Genomic DNA, 12,041 nt, shown 5'->3' with positions numbered 1-12,041 from the left:
ATATATTTATGAAACGAGCTTGAGGGCATACATCATAACACACAGTAATACCTTCCTTGGTTGGGATACTTGAATGTAGCCTGTGACTTGCAGATTCTACTTGCATTTCACTCATGAAAAATTTTTTGAGATTTGAAAAACAGGATTCTTGCTCAGTTGTCCTTGGGTCTGATCTCATTAATATACTGGAAACTAATTTGCTCCTTTTTGCGGGCATAATTATTCCTACAGGCCACAGAGATAAGGCAGTCACAGAAAATCCCCTGAATGTCAAAATGGGTCAGAGAGTCAAGCCAGTGGCTGGCTTGTAGGTGGCAAGCAGGCAGACAACCTTTCCCCAGGTGGGTCATGATGTTCCTGCCCACAGTAACATCCTATTCAACTGGTTTGTTTCACAGACTTCTCCATATAGTTAAGGAGACTGGTAGGAAAACTCTCTTAGGTGTGGCATAGTTGATTATACTATCTAAGGTAAAATGTAGTCTTAGAAATTGGGTGAATTATCCATTTTGATTTTTATGCACTTCAATTTTTTAATGTCCCCTTTTCTGACCTAAAGATGAGTTTCGTATGACTTGAGATAATTTATACAATATATTTTATCTATTAAGAGTGTTGAACTAAGTATGCAAATTACAACATAAAATAGCTTTCTACTTTGAACCAAAGAACTTGAGCTTTTAAAAAATAAATTCTACATTTAAAAGTTTAAAAGACAAAAGGCCTTAGTTCTTTTTGGATGATAAGTCATTTTTATCTTCTGAAATTCTCAGTAACATCAAAGGTAAGTGGATGTGAATTTTGCCATCAGGGAAGTACGATGGGAATTTCCAGAATGTTATCAGAGATAAGTGCATCAGAGGCTTGGAGGTGAACCAGATGAAACATAAACAACAGCTGAAGACCAGATGAAATAAATAACAGATTGGCTGATCTTAGAACACTTGCTGAGAAGAGTTATGTATTAGTCTGAGTCCTCCCAAGAAATAAAACCAATAAGAAATAGGAGATATATATTCAAACATACATACACACACACAAACAAATATATGTAGTTGACCCTTGAACAAGTGGGAGAATAAGGAGTGCCAGCCCCCACCCTCTGATCCCTTATAGTCAAGATCTGTGTACTGCTATCTCTACCTCAAAAACAAAGAATTGATTAATGACTCACCCAAGGACAGGAAGCTGAAACAGTTCAAATAAAATCAGGACTAAAACCCTAGTTCTGCTGATTCTGCATATTGTGATCTTTAATGGAACACAAACTTTTCCCCATGCTTTGTTAATATAAAGATCTATAAAATGAAAATACAGGCGCTATATTTATTGGAAAAAATCCACATATTTATAAGTGGATCTGCATAATTCAAGTTGTTCAAGGGTAACTGAATAAATATCTGTATATACATGTACATATTCAGATATTTATAATATGTGAGGGTAATATAGGTATATACACATATGTTTATATGTATATACATATATTTTCAGATATTTATAATAAGGAATGGGCTCATGACAGATGCCGAGCCTCCTGTGATCTCTAGTCTGCAATCTACAAACAAGAGAGTTGGCGCTATAATTCTAGTTCAATTTCAAAGACCTGAGAACCAGGAAAGAAAATGGAGTAAGTTCCAGTCCAAGTCCAAGTTCAAAAGCAGAGAAGACCAATGTCCCAGCTCAAATACAGTCAGGCAGAAGGAAATTCCTTTCTATTCACAGGCAGTCAGCCTTTTTGCTCTAGTTAAGTCTTAGTTGTTTGGATGAGGCCACCCACATTGGGGGCTTCCCTGGTGGATCAGCAGGTAAAGAATCCACCTGCAATGAGGGAGACCTGGGTTCTATCCCTGGATTGGGAAGATCCCCTGGAGAAGGGAAAGGCTATCCACTCCAGTATTCTGGCCTGGAGAATTCCATGGACTGTATAGTCCATGGGATTGCAAAGAGTCAAACACGACTAAGCAACGTTCACTTTCATCCACATTAGGGAGGGCAATCTACTTTACTCAATCTACCAAGTCAGATATTAATCTCATCCCAAAACACCCTTACAAACATTTAGAATACTGTTGGACCAAATATCTGGACTCCCTGGTCCGGTCAACTTGACACACAGAATTAACCATCACTAGTTTTTTAATAGGATATCTTTTCACTGCCCAAAACAATCAATGCAGCTTTTAGGACTTCAAAGTCTGGATCAGAAACTTACCTCCTTTGGGTTGGAGTGATGTGATGAAAGAGCACAGAGCACAGACTTTTGAGTTAAATTGATCTGGATTCAAATCCCTTATCTCAGCCACTTTCCAGCTATGTGATCTTGGATAAGCTAGTTAACCTCTCAATTCCCTCATCTCCAAAGCATAAGATACTGCAGACTGTTAGGGAAAATTATTGCAATATGCTTATCACATATATAAGCATTCAATACATCATATCTATTATTATTAGTGTTTCCCTCGGGATTTACACAGTGATAGTGATAGTGAAGTCACTCAGTCATGTCAACTCTTTGCTACCCCATGGACTGGGGTCTACCAGGCTCCTCTGTCCATGGGATTCTCCAGGCAAGAATATTGGAGTGGGTTGCCATTTCTGGATTTATATAGCATTGTTCTAAAAAGTAATCTCTGGGTACTTGGTATTTTAGATAAAACAGAAAATAGTTTGTGCATGGAAGATAAATTAGAGTAGCTTGAATGTAGTATTTTTTAAGGTATGTCCAGTGTTCTTTTAAAATCATCAAAGTGTATCCAAAACTTTTGGTAAAGTCTTAAAAATCAAACCAGATCATGATATTAATACTTACTATGCTCCATGTTCCTCCATCATGTGCTTTGATTTGATACATCCTGAATCTTCATGGGTGTCTGATATACCAGATTTGGCAAGGTAAGCCAAAGAGGAAATAGGACACATCTCCATCGATGGACAACAAAGTGTTCCCCTTTGTTTACAGAACTCTTTCCCTTTTAGGTCATGCCAATTTGGAAACTGAAAAAAAAAAAATCATGATGGGTTGGGACTACTTACTTATTACATAGGCAAGACACTGTACACTGTTAGGGGAAAATATTGTAATATGCTTATCACATATGTAAGCATTCAATACATCATATCTATTATTATTAGTGTTTCTCTCAGGATTTATATAGCATTGTTCCAAAAAGTAATTATTGGGCACTTGGTACTTTAGCTCAAAATTCTCCAAGCCAGGCTTCAACAATATGTGAACTGTGAACTTCCAGATGTTCAAGCTGGTTTTAGAAAAGGCAGAGGAACCAGAGATCAAACTGCCAACATCCACTGGATCATCGAAAAAGCAAGAGAGTTCCAGAAAAACATCTATTTCTGCTTTATTGACTATGCCAAAGGCTTTGACTGTGTAGATCACAATAAACTGTGGAAAATTCTGAAAGAAATGGGAATAACAGACCACCTGACCTGCCTCTTGAGAAACCTGCATGCAGGTCAGGAAGCAACAGTTAGAACTGGTTCCAAATAGGAAAAGGAGTATGTCAAGGCTGTGTATTGTCACCCTGCTTATTTAACTTCTATGCACAGTACATCATGAGAAATGATGGACTGGATGAAGGACAAGCTGGAATTAAGATTGCTGGGAGAAATATCAATAACCTCAGATATGCAGATGACACCACACTTACGGCAGAAAGTGAAGAAGAACTAAAGAGTCTCTTGATGAAAGTGAAAGAGGAGAGTGAAGAAGTTGTCTTAAAACTCAACATTCAGAAAACTAAGATCATGGCATCTGGTCCCATCACTTCATGGGAAATAGATGGGGAAACAGTGGAAACGGTGGCTGACTTTATTTTTTTGGGCCCCAAAGTCACTGCAGATGGTGACTTGCAGCTATGAAATTAAAAGACACTTACTCCTTGGAAGGAAAGTTATGATCAACCTAGACAGCATATTAAAAAGCAGAGATATTACTTTGTCAACAAAGATCTGTCTAGTCAAGGCTATGGTTTTTCTAGTAGTCAGGTATGGATGTGAGAGTTAGACTATAAAGAAAGCTGAGCACCGAAGAATTGATGCTTTAGAACTGTGTTGTTGGAGAAGACTCTTGAGAGTCCCTTGGACTGTAAGGACATCCAACCAGTCCATCCTAAAGGAGATCAATCCTGGGTGTTCATTGGAAGGACTGATGTTGAAACTGAAACTCCAATACTTCGGCCACCTGATGTGAAGAGCTGACTCATTTGAAGACTGACCATGATGCTGGGAAAGATTGAGGTCAGGAGGAGAAGGGGACGACGGAGGATGAGATGGTTGGATGGCATCACTGACTCAACAGACATGAGTTTGGGTAAACTCCGGGAGTTGGTGATGGACAGGGAGGCCTGGCATGCTGTGGTTCATGTGGTTGCAAAGAGTTGGACACGACTGAGCGACTGAAATGAAATTGAACTGGTACTTTAGGCAAAACAGAAAATAGTTTGTAGATGGATGATAAATTAGAGTAGCTTGAATGCCTACATAGAACTTTATGCTCTTTTGGGGGCACAGATTCATTATAGTCCCAGGGAAAAGAACAAATGCTGACCACAAGGACAGACAGAACACTATTTATCATTTTAACCTAGTGTCTTACTCCTTTTCAACAAAACTAGACAACTAATTCAGCTTAATTATAATTGATGAGGCTATAGTTTCAATCCTGGAAGTGAATCTTGGAGGCAGCAATAATGAAGCTTGTGTAGGCAACAGGGACAGGGCCAAGTAAAGTTATAAAGCAGTGATTACTGCTTGTTGGTGGCCTTCATCTTCTATTTTTACAATATTTTTCTCTTTTCCAGGCCAACTTTCATTACGTACTTTCCTTTCTTTTCTATATTCTCTCAAGGTGTTCTGAATTCTCGTTGCACTTATGCTGATGTATTTTGGAATTAGTAACTTGATACTTTACCCTTCTGGGGCATTTGGCTTTTAAACAGAGATAAGTACATAACAATGCCCAGCACAGAGATGTCTGTCTTATGACTTGGGTTTCAGTTCCATCCTCCATTCATTAGTCAGTACATATCTTTTCAGAGTCTCAGATATTTACCTGCAAAATTAGTACAATTAAAATGACTTCCCAAGTTGAATGAGGATTAAATAAGATGTGGTTGTTGTGTTGTTTAGTCTGTCATGTCTGCCTCTTTTACAACCCCATGGACTGTAGCCCACCAGCCTCCTCTGTCTATGGGTTTTTCGAGGCAAGAATATTGGAGTGGATTGCCATTTCCTGCTCCAGGGGATCATCCTGACCCAGGGATCAAACTCACATCTCTTGTGTCTCTTGCTTGGCAGGCCAATTCTTTACCCCTGGGACACCTGGTAAGCCCTTTTTAATAGCTCTAAGTTATTCCATAAATGTTTACACACTCCACCAATCCTGTTTGTGAGGTAAGTGATCATCAGTAGTGGTGTCATATAATAATACAGGGATCCTCCCAGTGTGTGTGGCATCAGCGGCAACAGCATCACCCAGGACCTTGTAAAAATATAAATTACTGGTCTTAGTCCCAGACCTAGTGAATCAAAGATTTGGGAGCCAACAATCTGCAGCAGTCTATGTTTTAACAAGGCTTCCAAAGGATTCTAATACATGCTAAAGTTTGAAAACCACTAAAGGGGCATATTCTTACATATGCATTTTAACGCTAGGAACACCATTCTCCACTTCTTCACCCTCCACTCCACTAGAAAGGACTTTTTTTTTCAGCTCAGTGGCCTCAGACTGGGGTGCAATGATGCATCAGAATGACCCATGAAGCTTGTTTAAAATCCCTATGTCTAGGCCCCACACTGGATTCACTGAATCAGAATCTCAAGTTTGGGAACCACTGATCACAACACTGGGGCTTCCCAGGTGGCGCTAGTGGTAAAGAACCTACCTGCCAATGCAGGAGACATAAGAGGCACAGGTTCCATCCCTGGGTCGGGAAGATCCCCTGGAGGAGGGCATGGCAATCCACTACAGTATTCTTGCCTGGATAATCCCATGGACAGAGGAGCCTGGCGGGCTACAGTCCATGGGGTCACGAAGAGTCTGACACAACTGAAGCAACTTAGCACGCATGCACAATCATCCATCAGTTCAAAACGGTGAGAAACCACAACTGGAATTGAGATCAGCAAACCTGAAGGGAAAATGTTCGTCATCTGGAGACTGTGATCTCTGAGGAAATCAGAGTTACTTTTGGACCTGATTTTAGTTAGATGGTTGCTCACTGGGAACAGGGAGAGAGGGTTTTCTTATTGTATATAGCTGGGTCACATCTGTGGCAACTTCAGATGTAGATAAGAGTGAGTCTGTTGTGAGATATCTGCACACTTCCTCAGAGACTCTACTTCCATCCAGTGCTCATGCTAAGTGGCCATGTCTTGTAGTTACCCCAGGCCAAATGATTACATTCAACGCATATCATTGGCTGGCTAGCCACCAATAAGATCTTTCTCACAGAAACATGCACTTGCTACCTTCAGTAGGCCTTGCTACTCAAAGTGTGGTCTGCCCACCAGCAGCATTTGGGGATTATCTTTGGAGTCTGAATTAGGATCTGCATTGTAACAAGATCCCCAGGTGATTTGCATGCAGATTAATGCTTGACCGGGCTGGCTTAAGAAGCATAAACATTTTAGAAAGTCAGTAGTGGGTGCTTTAACCCTATTCAGAGTTGATGGTCACTTTTGATCATACAAACTTGAGATGGATTCATAAAGCAAGCCAAGAAAGCCTGTCTGCTGAGAGAAGTTAGGTATTTGGAAAGACAGCAAGGAAGAAGCACGAGTTAGATACACTAGGAGACAGAAGAAGACTGGCTTCTTGAATTTTCAGTACCAAACTCCCTGAGACCAGGCTTTCTTTCATTTTTTATCTTGGATGTACAGAAGATTTCTGGTTGTATCCTTACAATAAACCTCCCCTCTTACTTAAGCTAACCTGAATGAGCATGTTTCTTACAAGAGATGACTTGCAAAGAGATGGACTAAATCACCACTAAAAGGAAATAAAAATAGATATGTGGAGTCATTTTGCATACCCTATACTGTATAGATTTTATTTATGAGTAGATTGCCTTTTCCTTTACACTTTTTAAATATTAAATAACATATAGTCATTATAAGAAATTCAAAAATTTCAGAGGGAAGCAAAGTTGTTACTACTCCCTGGAAGTAATCAGTTAGGTGTCTTGTATAATGTTTAATCATTTTTCTATGCAGTTACCCATGATGCCCCCTGCTTTTATTCATCTTGGCATCAGTAAAATAACAGAAAGCCAATAATCTTATTAGCAATATAGCTAGAGAGATGCACTTAATAATATCGAAAATTTAACTTGCAAAAAGTGAAAAACCAAAAACCTTAATCAAATAGAGTTGGGAGACCAGAGCAAGGGTGCTCTTTGCCCTGTAGCAACAATAGAGCCCAACAAGAAAACAGAAGCTTCTCAGGCAGCTCAGCAGGTAAAGAACTCACCTGCCAATGCAGGAGACACAGAAGATGCAGGTTCAATCTCTGGGTTGGGAAGACCCCCTGAAGGAGGAAATGGCAACCCAGTCCAGCATTCTTGCCCAAAGAATCCCACGGACAGAAGAACCTCAGTTCAGTTCAGTTCAGTCGTTCAGTCATGTCCAACTCTTTGTGAACCCATGGGCTGCAGCACACCAGGCCTTCCTGTCCATCACCAACTCCCGGAGTTACTCAAACTTATGTCCATTGACTCAGTGATGCCATCCAACCATCTCATCCTCTGTCGTCCCCTTCTCCTCCTGCCCTCAATCTTTCCCAGCATCAAGGTCTTTTCAAATGAGTCAGTTCTTCGCATCAAGTGGCCAAAGTATTGGAGTTTCAGTTTCAGCATCAGTCCTTCCAATGAACACTCAAGACTGATTTCCTTTAGGATGGACTGGTTGGATCTTGCAGTCCCAGGGACTCTCAAGAGTCTTCTCCAACACCACAGTTCAAAAGTATCACTACTTTGGTCCTCAGCTTTGCTGATAATCCAGCCCTCACATCCATACATGACTACTGGAAAAACCATAACTTTGACTAGACAGACCTTTGTTGGCAAAGTAATGTCTCTGCTTTTGAATATGCTATCTAGGTTGGTCATAACATTTCTTCCAAGGAGTAAGCGTCTTTTAATTTCATGGCTGCAATCACCATCTGCAGTGATTTTGGAGCCCCCCAAAATAAAATCTGTCATTGTTTCCACTGTTTCCCCATCTATTTCCCATGAAGTGATGGGATCGGATGCCATGATCTTAGTTTTCTGAATGTTGAGCTTTAAGCCAACTTTTTCACTCTCCTCTTTCACTTTCATCAAGAGACTCTTTAGTTCTTCTTCACTTTCTGCCATAAGGGTGGTGTCATCTGCATATCTGAGGTTATTGATATTTCTCCCAGCAATCTTGATTCCAGCTTGTGCTTCCTCCAGCCCAGAGTTTCTCATGATGCACTCTGCATATAAGTTAAATAAGCAGAGTGACAATATATAGCCTTGATGTACTCCTTTTCCAATTTGGAACCAGTCTGTTGTTCCATGTCCAGTTCTAACTGTTGCTTCTTGACTTGCATACAGATTTCTCAAGAGGCAGATCAGGTGGTCTGGTATTCTCATTTCTTTAAGAATTTTCCTTAGCCTCCAAATAATAAAAATAAATGAAAAAAAAAAAAAAAAAAAGAATTTTCCCCAGTTTGTTGTTATCCACACAGTCAAAGGCTTTGGTATAGTCAATAAAGCAGAAGTAGATATTTTTCTGGAACTCTCTTGCTTTTTTGATGATTCAGCAGATGTTGGCAATGTGATCTCTGGTTCCTCTGCCTTTTCTAAATCCAGCTTGAACATCTGGCAGTTCACAGTTCATGTACTGTTGAAGCCTGGCTTGGAGAATTTTGAGCATTACTTTACTAGTGTGTGAGATGAGTGCAATTGGGTGGTAGTTTGAGCATTCTTTGGTGTTGCCTTTCTTGGGATTGGAATGAAAACTGACCTTTTCCAGTCCTCTGGCCACTGCTGAGTTTTCCAAATTTGCTGGCCCATTTTGAGTGCAGCATTTTCCCTGCATCATCTTTTAGGATTTGAAAGAGCTCAACGAAGAGCCTGGTGGGTTACAAAATGTTGAACACAACCAAGCACAGCACAACAAGAAAACAGACCCTTTTGTTCCCCACAACAATTCAGACAACGAAAAGCCACCAGCTCTTTGTCTACTGTATGAAAGTCAAAGTTGCTCACTTGTGTCTGACTCTTTGTGACCCCATGGACCATACAGTCCATGGAATTCTTCAGACCAGAATACTGGAGTGGATAGCCTTTCCCTTCTCCAGGGTATTTACTGCATAGTCCTCCCAATTTCCTTTTCCTCTCTGTAAAAGCTTTCTCCTTTCCCTGCCATGTTGGGACTTGCATGTGGATCATCTTGGCTGCAGACCATGAATTGCAATTCCTGTTGATCCCAAATAAACTCATTTTTTGCTGGAGAAATATTTGGTTGCCTACTTATTTCAGGTCAACAAACTCATAACTTAAAAAAAAAGAAGTTCTTCTTTAGCTTTAAATAGTCCTTTGAGGCAGGCAGTAGGGTAAGCATTATTACTTTCATTGAGTGAACATATGGATACACTGAGGTTTAAAATAATGTCCTCAATATGAAAATGTCACTGCTGAATGTTGTTTGAATTGAAAATGTGCTTTAACTTTTAAAGGCTATGTAGCTCTGCCTTAACTATTGTTTTCAAAGGCAGTTTCTTCCCAACTAAGGATTCATCCAGCGCTGACTGCTGGGTTTGACCAGCAAGCACAACAAAAGATGAAGGTCCTATACTTCCTGCTCTACTAAATGGTACAAAAATGAAGAACACTGTTTTTCTGTCAGCCTTTTCCCAAATGGATGGCAAATATCTACCTTGAGTAAAAACATGTTTTTTTTTTTTTTTTTTAAAAGACAAAACACTTCAGTGGGCAGAGACATGCTTTAACAAAAAATCAGTGTGAGTGCTTTTTAGTTTTGCTTTGCTTTGAAAATGCAGTCATTTACTCAAGGTGCATGTGGGGTGCTCAGTAGTGTCCGACTCTTTGTGACCCCGTGGACTGTAGCCCGCCAGGCAGGTGGATTTTTTTTTTTTTTTTTTAACCACTGAGCCACCTGGGAAGCCCCTCTAGGTACTTATGAAGATTTTAAAGTCTCTATTTTAAAAACGCTCAGTTTAACTTATTCTGTCATTAAATACAGCATGCCCTTTTATTTACCTATTATATGTGCTTATTCGACTCTTCGCGACACTTTGGACTGTAGCCCGCCAGGCTCCTCTGCCCATGGGCTTTTTCAGGCAAGAATACTGAAGTGGGTAGCCATTTCCTTCTCCAGGGGAATCTTCCAGACCCAGGAATCAGACCTGCATTTTCTGTGTCTCCTGCATTGTAGCCGGATTCTTTGCCCGCTAAGCCACTGGGGAAGCCCCTTACCTTTCATAGTGAAGAAAGTGTTAGTTGCTTAGTCATGTCTCTTTGCAACCCCTTGGACTGTAGCCCGCCAGGCTCCTCTGTCCATGGAATTTTCCAGACAAGAATACTGGAGTGGGTAGTCATTACCTTTTATCAGCTGTCAGGAAGTTTCTTTTTAAATTCCAGGTGAAACAAGGTGCTGTGTGGATGGCCATCTACTTTCAAGAGCGCCCTCTGCTGGCTGTTGCTTTGAATTTTAAAAATATTCTGTAGGCACCAGGATTTCATTTGTTGACCAGATGTCTTTAATGAATTAGTAGAAAGAAAAACATTGTGGGGGGGGGGGGGGGGGGGAGATGGTGCGGGGGTGGAGACGCCGAAAACCAAAACAAATTTTTGTCTTAAGAGTATAAATAAGCAAATATATATAAGGACACCGGGCATAATTTTAGGTCATTGAAAACAACACTATGTTTTAATTGTGACAGCATAAAAACATTTGCTCAGCAAAGATTTATTGAGTGATTATTCCATGAGAGGCACTGTGTCAGGCACTGAAGTTATAAAATGGATGCTGACTTGACCCTGCATCAAGAATCCTACAGTCTTGTGAGGGAGTCAGACCCACTAACTGGCAAGCATCTGCTATGTGTTGAGTGCACTATGGGGCAGAGGAGAGACCTCTAAAAATCCCAAGGAGAGGGGAGTTAGGACAGGCTTCCTGGAGCAGACTGGCAAAGGAAGACAAGGACGGGCAAGGGCAAGTGAAGAGAAGAGTACCAGGTAAGAGAAACATGGTGTGCGTGCAGAACTGCACGTTGGTGTTGGCTGACTGCAGCCTAGCACCATATACAGGGCTTGCCAAGAGATGATGCTATATGACAGCACTTCTCAGCTCTTTTGGTCTCATAATTTTCTTATATTTATAAAAAATACTGAGGACCCCAAATAGCTGTTCATATGAACTTTATTGATATCTATTGTATTAAAAATTAAAACTGAGAAGCTTTAAACATATTGGATTAGCTAAAAATTAATTTGTTTTTCCATAATATCTTAAACAAAATTTCTGGCTAACTCAATAGTTAATAATGTACTTAGTTATTACATGTTACCTTAAGCTATATATTATGGGGGGAAAAAGTTACTAAATTTTCTAAATACAAATGAGTGAGAAGTGTGGCATTGTTTTATGTGTTTACAAAACTTTTTAATGTCTGACCTAACGGGAGCCATCTGGATTCTCATATTTGCCTCCACAGTCCATATATTAAACCACTGCATGTCAAGTAGCAGCTGGAAAACTCTACTCTTATGAAAGAAAAACAGTAACAAATAGCTAGTCTGGGTAGAAAGTCTATGTGAGAAGATGGAGCTTTCAATCTGAAAAATCTGGGAGGAACATTCCAAACAAGATACAAAATGTCACCAGCTTGTCTCTCTAATGACAAAATGCTGGTGCTGAGCGACAGGGCTGAGCAAGACATGTATGCCTACTATAAATCATATTTACATTTCCAACCTCTGAAATCATGGGAATATTGGGCTAATATCAGTATCTTCTAGATATTTAAATAGGGG

The sequence above is a fragment of the Muntiacus reevesi genome, chromosome 8 (assembly GCF_963930625.1).
Source record: "Muntiacus reevesi chromosome 8, mMunRee1.1, whole genome shotgun sequence".
Classification (NCBI taxonomy): Eukaryota; Metazoa; Chordata; class Mammalia; order Artiodactyla; family Cervidae; genus Muntiacus; species Muntiacus reevesi.
The sequence above is the reverse complement of the archived record's forward strand: the minus strand, read 5'-3'. Positions refer to the sequence as shown.